Source organism: Scylla paramamosain, chromosome 35, assembly GCF_035594125.1.
Source record: "Scylla paramamosain isolate STU-SP2022 chromosome 35, ASM3559412v1, whole genome shotgun sequence".
NCBI classification, from domain to species: Eukaryota; Metazoa; Arthropoda; class Malacostraca; order Decapoda; family Portunidae; genus Scylla; species Scylla paramamosain.
Window position 1 is genome coordinate 987,205 of NC_087185.1, and position 10,601 is coordinate 997,805.

General features: G+C 42.8%; 1 long non-coding RNA gene across 3 annotated transcripts in view; it reads right to left on the bottom strand.

Moving 5' to 3' along the window:
- LOC135090518 (uncharacterized) overlaps positions 1 to 10,601 on the bottom strand; it is a 95,453-nt gene that overhangs the window by 78,653 nt on the left and 6,199 nt on the right. The window lies entirely within an intron of this gene.

Here is a 10,601-nt window from a genome sequence, read left to right on the forward strand (position 1 = left end):
AAAAGGTAAGGGAAGGAGAAGACGAGAGGGATGGCTGGGAGAGGTGAGGATGAGAGAGACAAGAGCAAGGTTCAGGGGGAAAGGTGAGTTTTATGACAGCATTGGGGTGCCGTGAGAGACAGCGAGTCCCTGAGGATTACAGCCTTCGTGGAGCTTGGTTGGCGAGGTACACACCCAGAGCGTCGACTTAACGATCGTCTCGTGGAAAGAAAACTGACAGCAATTTTTGGTATGCATTCCTTTCTTTTTGTCTTTTATATATGAAGGTTTTCGCTCTGAAGTTGTATGCAGGGAACAAAAAGACGCACAAAGGGCACGTTAATATCTGTCTTTCCCTTATATGTTATTTCCGTTATACATGTACAAGGCAATTATTTTCCACGTAAATAAAAACAGTTTCCGTACATACATGGCATAAAGCACGTTCTTACTAGCTGCATCCTCTCACCGTGAACAGCAACTCATCGAGGAAGAAAATTTATTGTTACACTGCTAAGTCGCATAAATATTCAAATATAAGCTTTCAACGCACGGAACACTAGCGATGATGAAACACTGAGACGCCCTGAAGCATTGTGGCGGAACATGAATGCTGTATAGTCCTCGTATTACTCACACGTGAACCTGAGTCACCTGTACTCTATCTAATATGCTACCTGTTACAAGTTACTCACCTGAGAACACTATACGGGAGGAAAGCCTAAAAAAAAAAACCACAGCGATGATGAAACAGTGAGACGTCCTGAAACATTGTGGCGGAACATAATTGCTGTATAGTCCTTGTATTACTCATACGTAAACCTGAGTCAGCTGTACTCTAATACATTACCTATTACAAGTTAGTTACTCACCTGAGAACACTACACGAGAGGTAATCCTAAAATAAAACAAGATTCCACATTTTAGAAGCCAAAACGCTAATCTCGTATATGATTTTTTTACGTGAAAGACTGCTCGTAAATAGCCTTTATATTTGTCTCTATCATTGCGTTCCCGTGCCGCTCAAATTCCCAGTGCCAGCTTTTTTTTTTTTTTTTTTCAGCTCGACACAAATTATCAGAATCGTTCCATCGGTCACTAAAAATTTACTCGGTGGAATTATTCATAAAATGGAGGATCAAAAAATCGACAAGGGTTAGTTTCCATTTTTTTTTTTATCCATTTATTTTTTCATAGTTGTGTACGGGTGGTCAAAAAAACATGTCTCCATTACGTGCTAAAGCTTTCCGGTCTCGTTCATTTTTCACCTCCTTCCATTAAATAAACGGGAAGCTCTTTTTTCCCCATTACAACCCGATTTTTTTTTCTATCATGCACTATTTATTATTTTTTTTCCAGAAACTATATACTCCAACTCTCTCTCTCTCTCTCTCTCTCTCTCTCTCTCTCTCTCTCTCTCTCTCTCTCTCTCTCTCTCTCTCACACACACACATACACACACACATGCACAAAGTCCTCTCCATCACGCTAGCAACACTATCACGCACATGTTGCAGAAAAAAATTGCACTCATCCCTTCCCTCAGAAAATAGAAAAAAGAAAAAAAAACATGAAAGTGAAAAAATTGACCTCGAAATTTGATGTAGCGTAGTGGTGGATTCAGCCTGTGTGTGTGTGTGTGTGTGTGTGTGTGTGTGTGTGTGTGTGTGTGTGTGTGTGTGTGTGTGTGTGTGTGTGTGTGTGTGTGTGTGTGTGTGTGTGTGTGTGTGTGTGTGTGTGTGTGTGTGTGTGTGTGTGTGTGATGCAGTGTAGCCGCCTTTCCATCAGACAGCACTTGAGTTACGCACTCCAAAACAGCCTCCTACAGCACGTTCCCAAAAGCAATCTCGGCTGAGCAACAAATCGCTGCTGTGATTCAATAAAGTGTCCATAAACCTCATTATGTACGCATTGCACGGCTCGTAAACTTAACATTTCCCTCCCCACCCACACCCACACCTCACGTGCACACAAGCCTCTATTAATAAGCCTTCCCATGACTAAATGTAGCCTCAACATTAATTTTACCATTCATTTTCCTTTTCCTTATCCTTGTGTAATGTCCTTCCTTTCATTTCTTTCTCTCAGTAGTGTCTCTCTCCTGACACACACGCACACACACACACACACACACACACACACACACACACACACACACACAGGCCTCTCACACGCCTCTGCGCTTCCCAGTTGTTATGCTTTGAGCGGGCAGTTGTGTCCCCAAGGGCGCGGTGGTAGCGAGCCGGGAGGCTGTCACACAACCCTGGCAGCCAGGCCCAACACTCACCCTGGGCTAGGGAGCAACGACTCAACTACCACCCTGACTATCCCCCTAACAGCTATTACTGCTCGTACTACCATCAGTATCTTAACCGCTATGCAGCACAGAGCCACAACATTTATCTAGCCACGTATCTTTTAACTTGTATAATGGCAGTGGTGATAATGGCAATAATATTAATAACGAAGTCAATAATAATATGTAACCCTATAAAGCACGTTCTGAGAGGCCGGAAGTTTTGTATACTGTTTCCTTTGTCCTTACTAATATAATGCTCTGTCATTTATTCAGTAAAGGAAGCGGCAAGCATCCACACATAAAGGCAGCCCCCTCACCCTCATCGCATTCCAGACACAAATACGCATAAATACACACGAAATTAGACATATTCCTGCGAGGCGGTAAAATAAGACAATCGACAACAAAAAAAAAACAACCGTAAAAATTCCTTACATAAACAACATACACAAACAAGCACACACACACACACACACACACACACACACACACACACACACACACACACACAGGCGGGGGGGAGGTTGAAAAAACAAACAAAAAAAAGAGAAACGTCAACAAAGACCAATGGCCGAGCACCTGTCCAGGGCTTCAGGTAGTCAAGTAGTTACAACAAACAAAGCTCTTAGCTTGATACAATTCCCAGGTGGCGGGGACACTGGTGATGGTGGTAGTGGTGGTAGTGGTATTACTATGGATGGTGGTAGTTGTGGTGGTGATAGTGGTGGCGAACAAAACGTTAAATGAATCATTGAGTTTTCCCTCTCGTCTGTAAGGAAATAATAAAATTTGATTGAATAGAAAACAGATAAAAACTGAACACAATAGCAACAAAACAACTTCACAGCATCTAAAATATAACATCTGGTCAATGAAAGACTAGAACACAACTCACGATGCAAGATGTAACACACCGCTGTTGGAAAAGTGAACAAAGTCATAACACAAACACATCCCCTTACAAAAAATGAACAACTAAGGGAAAAAGACAGGTAAGTATTTCTCATAAACAAGAAAAACATGAAAACACGTAACTCTTATTTCTGGAAACAGTGGCGCCTTTTGTGTCTCCTGTGGCGGCCGTCAGTACCTCTCCCCCTTCACCATTGTCCCCCAGCACCCACCCAGCCAGCCAGCATGCCTCCCCTCCACCGCCTCCTACGAACAGAACATAATTTTCCTGTTGCGGGGAGAAGCTGGAAGTTAAGGGAGGATAGGAAGCGTGAAGTGAATGGAGAGCATGGAAATGGATGAGAATGGGAGAAGTAGATGTGAGGAATGCTGTGAGAGAAGAAAAGGAGGGTGGTGGATTAAGTAACAGCTTAGAGCGAAGGAATGATGAGGTGTACATTTCATGCGGTGAGATGTCGAACAACAGAAGAGGGAAAAGATGAGAGGAAACGAGGCTGAGGAAAGGACGGAAGAAGGAAAAGGATCTATTACCGGAGGAAGGTGATAAGAGTGAGAACCAAGTGTAAAGGAAAAAGTAGATTGGTGATTCTTTATGCCAGCTGTCATTTGCCTTCCTTTACATGTAGAACTAATAACAAAATCATTATTATCATGACACACACACACACACACACACACACACACACACACATTGTAACTACACAGCGAGGGAGGAGGTTACTTGCGTCGTCTCATTTCCCGCTGACCACTAACAAAGTACCAGAGGATTTCGGTGGTGCAGGACCATAATTAGTTTCAGTTGTTCCCCGCGATGCAAGTCCCTGAGACAGAGGTTTAAAATATATATATATACAGTGGAGCTTAGGTAAGTATATGTATCCAAGAGTCCACCACGCTTCCGTCCTGTGTGATGACCCAGGTTTGTGCAGTCGCCCTGTTGTTCGTCATTGCTGTATTTTTTTTTTTTTTCATTATTCAAAATTCGCTCGAGTGACCAGCATCCCATCCACAGCCCTCTCCCTGCACGCTGCGCTGCCTCCAACCCCACAACCTAACAAAAGCCTCGTCTAGCTTTAACGATGTTCAGCCACTCCGTTTCAAAGGTCCCGTCATCCACACACTGTTACTGCGAGGAATTTGTTTGTTGTTAAGGCATTCGCCTCCAGCCATCTCAGTGGGTTTCAAGCGTGCATTAACATACCTACATTTTCTTCTATATTGTCCAACAAAAGATTTTTCAGTTGCGTTTGGGAGGATGTTCGCCCGCTGGGTATACAAGACACGCCCGCTGACAGCAGTGTGTGTGTGTGTGTGTGTGTGTGACCATCGCTTTGTTTCCAACCAGTCTCTACGATTGTACAATCTCTCTCTCTCTCTCTCTCTCTCTCTCTCTCTCTCTCTCTCTCTCTCTCTCTCTCTCTCTCTCTCTCTCTCAACCAATGCGAAACAGGTGAATATAAGTCAATATTCTACAAAGCCGGATTTCTTTTCCCAGCAGGATAGAACGTAATGAAAACGAGAGGGCATGCAGCACAAAGCACAAAAATAGTTGGTCGCTAATATTCCTCCCTCAGCTGAATGGATAGTTCTGATGGCTGCTCTACAAGTATGCTTCGCTTTACGTGACTTCGATTTATATCAGCAACTTTAAAAATAGGAAATGGAGAGGCACCGCACGGCGAGACAGAAGTGAAGGGTCAGCTGTGGGAGGGGCGGGGTCTGTAGGAGGGATAGGAGTACATACGCATCATTTTTTCCCCTTCACCGACCCTCTTATGTCCCCCCAGTCCCTGTATCCTACTTCTCCCCCTCCTCCTTCTCTCCCCGCGACTCTCCAAACCCTCCCACTCACCCACCACCCGTCCATTCCTTGTAAGATCTTCCTTAAACAGATCAGGGCTCACAAAAGAAAAATCCTCTGTGCCATTCTTTCCTGCGGCTGAACTCCTTATCAAATTTAAATTCCCTTGGATATAACAAAAAATATCAGGTACGATCTCTCTCTAGGCAATAATATATCCACTCATCTCCATCACCTTCATCTGCGCACGCCCCACCGCCTTCCTCCTCACACGTGGTTGTATAAGGCTGCTCCACCTTCTGTCCTTCCTTTCAGCACACCTGTATCTTCCCTCACTTTCCTCCTTCTCTCTATCCTGCTCACTCCCTCAGCAGCCGCCAGCAATATCTCCATCTGATTCAGCAAGTTTGCAGGTGGTGCGTCAAAGAAGCCGCCGGAAAAGGATATGCTGACGGGAGGCTGTGCGGAACTGTAGCGGGTATCCGTTGTTTTGCTGGGGCTGTGAGCCACGCGACTCGCTCCCCCTAGTGCTGACGACGCAAATAACACACACAGACAAGCGCCTCGGAAACTAAGCTGCCATTATTTTCTTTCCAGTCCTTTGAGAACATTGCAAGAAGATCCTAAAGAAAAGAAACAAATTACTTTCAAAGAACGGCGAATAAAAGAAAGAATTCTAGGAGTGTAAACATCAACTGTATTGCGCGAACGTAAACTAAGCGTTGTTTCAGTGCGTGGGGACGCCACCCTGCCTGGCGCACCAAGACCAAACACGGTATTTTTCGTGGCTCCTGCAGCGGCCGCGACTTTCTCTCTCGTGATGCATGGCCACCTCATTAATATTCACGGTTACTGCGTCCAAGCAGCGCGGTGCTCAGGATGAAAATAGCGAAACTACAGTGCTAATCCATCACGCTCTTGAACAAAGGTGGGTTTATGACGCGGCGAAAATTATGGAACATGATGCTTTAGCATTTTTCGGCCTTGATTTGATAAGACTATTAATGCGTGGCTGTGTGGGCAGGTGAGTAAGTGGACAGGTATATATATATATATATATATATATATATATATATATATATATATATATATATATATATATATATATATATATATATATATATATATATATATATATATATACGGAGCAGGAGTGGAAGAGCACTTCACGTCCTCACGCACAGGGGACACAATAGAGTAATATCAGCTCACTGGTCCCTGCTAATCGATTAAAAACAACAGGGAGTAATAATACCACAGCGGCAGAAGGAAACATAACACTAACGCGACATAAGATCCCATAACGCTGTAGCAAATAATATTGCTAACAAAAAGCGTTTCTAATTTATTCAGTATTGTAACACATGGTGTTTGATGGTGGTCACTATACAAATTATTTCTGTATATTGCTCGTTTCAAATTTGTTTGTTTCATAGTATTTGCTCGTTTCATATGATAACTACCTAGGAATAATGAGTGTTAATGATTGTTTCATTTGTGTATGAATCCCTGGAGCGGTAAACCGAGGGAAGGTAGCTCAGGGAGGGAGGTAAAGCCGGCAGTCTGTCTGTGGTATACATTGTAGCAGCCGCACACACCTTGTTGGATTGAAACCTGTGGATTTATTCCCTGTGAGTGCCAGAGATTGGTGAGTGTTCCCCTATTATGTTTGTGATAGGTTTAGGAATATATTAGGAAAGTGTAATACTTTGTTGCTGTTCCGGAGTGGTTTTGAATTATCAATTACCACAGGACACTGTTCATTAGTTTCTTACCTTTATATAATAGGTAAAGTCACTCTTGGTGAGTTTCTGTGGTTTTCAGGTGAATGTCAAAGGTGAACGTATAAAATAGTTATATTTAGATATATGTACAGAGTTCTGGAGAAGGGTGTGGCGCGTACGGGACAACGGATGTCCTCTGCGTGGTACAGCGTTACACCCTGGCAAGACTCCGGAGCCGGCACAAGGGACGCTTAGCGCCTTCAAAAAGTGCTGACATTAGAAATAGGGGCGGGTTGACCGCACTCACAGTACATGAATATTCATAATTATTACTCTCTAATTACATAAATAAGGCAAGAGAAAAGCTACTTATAGCTAAGAGTAATACATGCCAAAATACATTAGGGAGAGATTAACTATGGAGAATACTTAGATACTATCATATAGGTGCTACCGATTACTTATCGATGGCAATAAAAGGAGTATGGAAAGTTCCATGGTGTGTGTGTGACGTAGGGTGGCGTGATCATATCCACCCCACCCTTATGCGCCAACACCCACTATCTACACTTATGCATATATGTATACATACACTTATATTGCTAATCACGCAAGGTATTATAAATACAATACATATTATTAATTGTGACACCGTTACATTGCTTGTTATTCTCTTCTGTTGTATTTGCTTTACGTTACACCCAGAACTGTTACGTATGTTGTTTTTTGTAATATTTCAACGTAAATTGTCAGTTAGGTGATCAAACATTCATGGGAGATTTGTGACCCAGAAGGGTCTTTACACCGTAAGGATAATCACCATAGCATGTTAGCTAGTAGTTTATTTATGTATTTGTTAATTTATTTTCTTTTTGACACGTGTGCATAGTGTATTTGTTCATTTATTTTCATTTTTTTGACACGTGTGCATAGTGATTTCATTGTGTTGCTCTAATGCCTTCATGTGGACTTTGTGATGTTACTTTTGTTAATTTTGTATTGCATGGAGATTAATTAAGGGTCGTTTTCCAGTTGGACCGTTCACCCTCGCGTTCATCCTCACGTTCACTCTTGCGTTCACCATATGGGACAAGTAAACACACAAGAATGAACGAGTGTCAATAACCTGGCGTAATAATATACCAAGAAGAAATACCCTTGTCTAACGCCCCTGAGTGGGTGTAACAAATATTGAACGAGTGTCAATAACCTGGCGTAATAATATACCAAGAAGAAATACCCTTGTCTAACGCCCCTGAGTGGGTGTAACAAATATTAACAGGAACGTGAAAAAAATAAAGAATAACAAACACAAATAAGTGAATAAACAAGTTCGCAAAAAAACAGGACAAGACATTCTGAAATGCAACAATAAAGATTGCAATAATATCATACATTTTTTCATGACGTATGAAAGGTCCCTTATTCCATTATGATATAGACCAAGACATGCATCCTCCTCCTCCTCTCATGACGAGTGGGAAGGGAAATTGCCATGTGCCAAACTTTCACCTCTCAAAGGCCAAATCTGGAGACTGATTACAGCGACCAACAAGTGGAATAACGCAGACTCACGCCGCAACTTGTGCTGCGCCGCGTACACGGACTTGGATGAAAATGAGGCAGGAGGAGGGAGACGGAGACGAAAATGCCGAGCGACAGTGAGTAGGAAGTAGGACGCAGGGACAGTGGGAGTAGAAGGACGAGGACGCAGGTAAAACGGAGGACAGAGACGAGAGATGCGTTTGAGGAGAGACGGCCGCAAACACAAGAGCAACGTAGAGATACACGAGGTATCAAAATTCAAAAATAAATAAGTAAATGGTATTTATTCCACGTGTCTTGGAAATTACATAACTCACCTTAATGGAGACATACTGCCGTAACTATAAAAATTACGACTGTTTTATGGAAATTATGAAAAGTATGGCCGGAATTTATATGCCGCAGCTTTACTAAACGAGAGATGAAAAATCGTCTTGTTCTGAATAACTGTGTTGATTAAACGTCAAGAAATAATGACAATAATCGGCATAGGTATGAAAGTTTCTCATTTTTTGACGAGGCAATATTTTTATGACAATCTGTTGTTTTCACTTGGAGGGTTGGTGTGTTTCGTTTCGCTAACGCTTTTCACAAATATATTTTGGAAGGATAAATTGAATTACGACTACGTGCTCGTTTGTTTGTATGTTTTCTGACGTGTGTGTGTGTGTGTGTGTGTGCGCACTTGCACCCTACAAGCCGGATGATAAAGCAGTAATATTGTATGTCTATAATGATGTAGGCAGTAATATAGCCTTCGTTACAGGAAAGCATCCAGCACACACTGGACAGCGCATGTATCACGAGAATGGCTGGCTCATGTGTGGACCAAGTACATTGCACAAGCAGAAGAGTATAGACGAGGGACCCTTCACCTATCTAGGCCTGACTGGTTTTAGAATAATAGACATCACTACTCCCGAGGATTACATTCCCCAGTACGCCGAAAAATGCACCACGGAAACACTTGTTACATCGAGTCAAGAGTTACACGTGGCAACACTGTAAGGGCAACACCGACTCAATCAATTACAACAGAAAAATTTTATCTGCAGAGAGGGCAGGTTTATGAAACACATACGAGTAGGAAAATAATTATTCTGAAACCCCCCCTTTATCAAACAGTCTGGAAGTGTGATAATAATAGTGATAACAATAGTAATAATAGTAAATAATAATGATAATGATAATTGATAATAATCGTTATTTTCTTATCAATATAAATATCATTATAGACATTATTATTGTTGCTGTTTTTGTCATTACTATTACACACACACGCACACACTTGTTACAGCGAACATTAATTCCACAAGTTCCGCGCAAAAGTTTTCCCGCGACGATCATATTTCCGCCTAAGTTAACTGCCCTCCACTCCTTGTCCTTCAGCACCTCATCCACCTCGTCCTTCTCGTCCCCACGTTAATGTGAAATAACTTCTAGTGTTCGTCATGAGTCGCGGCTTCCCTGTGAGGCAAAATAAGCCTGTGTTGCCACCATCTACGTACGTACACAGTAGATTTCGAAGATAAATAATGAATGTGTATAGGATAATATTCTCATTAATGCTGCTGTTCCCTGGAAACTTTTTTTTTTCCACGTAGAAAGGACAGAATAACGATTTTTCTCATTCCGGTGTGCCCGTCAGTAGGCCAACAACACATGGAACTATCAGGGAAGCATCTTGTTGACCAACGCTTTTATGAACAAGTGAGGGAGAGCGGCTAACGAGTGACGTTTAGTTACCCACATCCCCCCTACTGGTGGGACTCGCTTGCTGTAGGATGAAGATGGTTAGATGTGTTGGAGAGATGGTTAGGTGTGTGGGTCGTCACCAGAAGGCACTGTGTTAACGGGTTTGTTGCCCGCCAAGCAGCTGCCGGGTTCGATCCCTGGCCGGTGCCTGAGATGCTGGTGGGACTCGCTTGCTGAAGGATGTAGGGGACTATGTGTTGGGGAGATGGTTAGGTGCGTTAGTAGGGACATAAGGCAACCTACTGACGGTTAGAGGTGTGGGTGTGGGGGTAAGGAGGCAACTCTGCTGACCGACAGCGTAACTGCTCGGATAGTGGAACATCCCGGGTTCACTCCCAGGGCGGCGCCTCCTTTTAGGATGCCTGTAGTCTGCGCTGGACTGAAGCTTGTGCCTTTGTGACAAACGCCTCGTATGACTTGCTAGTGAACTCTACATGTTCGTTGCCAGCAGCTTTACTCGATGCTCATTGTCAGTTTAGGACTTAAAACATACGCTATTTAGTTCATGTAGATTCCTTTCTTTACTCGATGCTCATTGTCAGTTTAGGACTTAAAACATACGCTATCTAGTTCATGTAGATTCCTT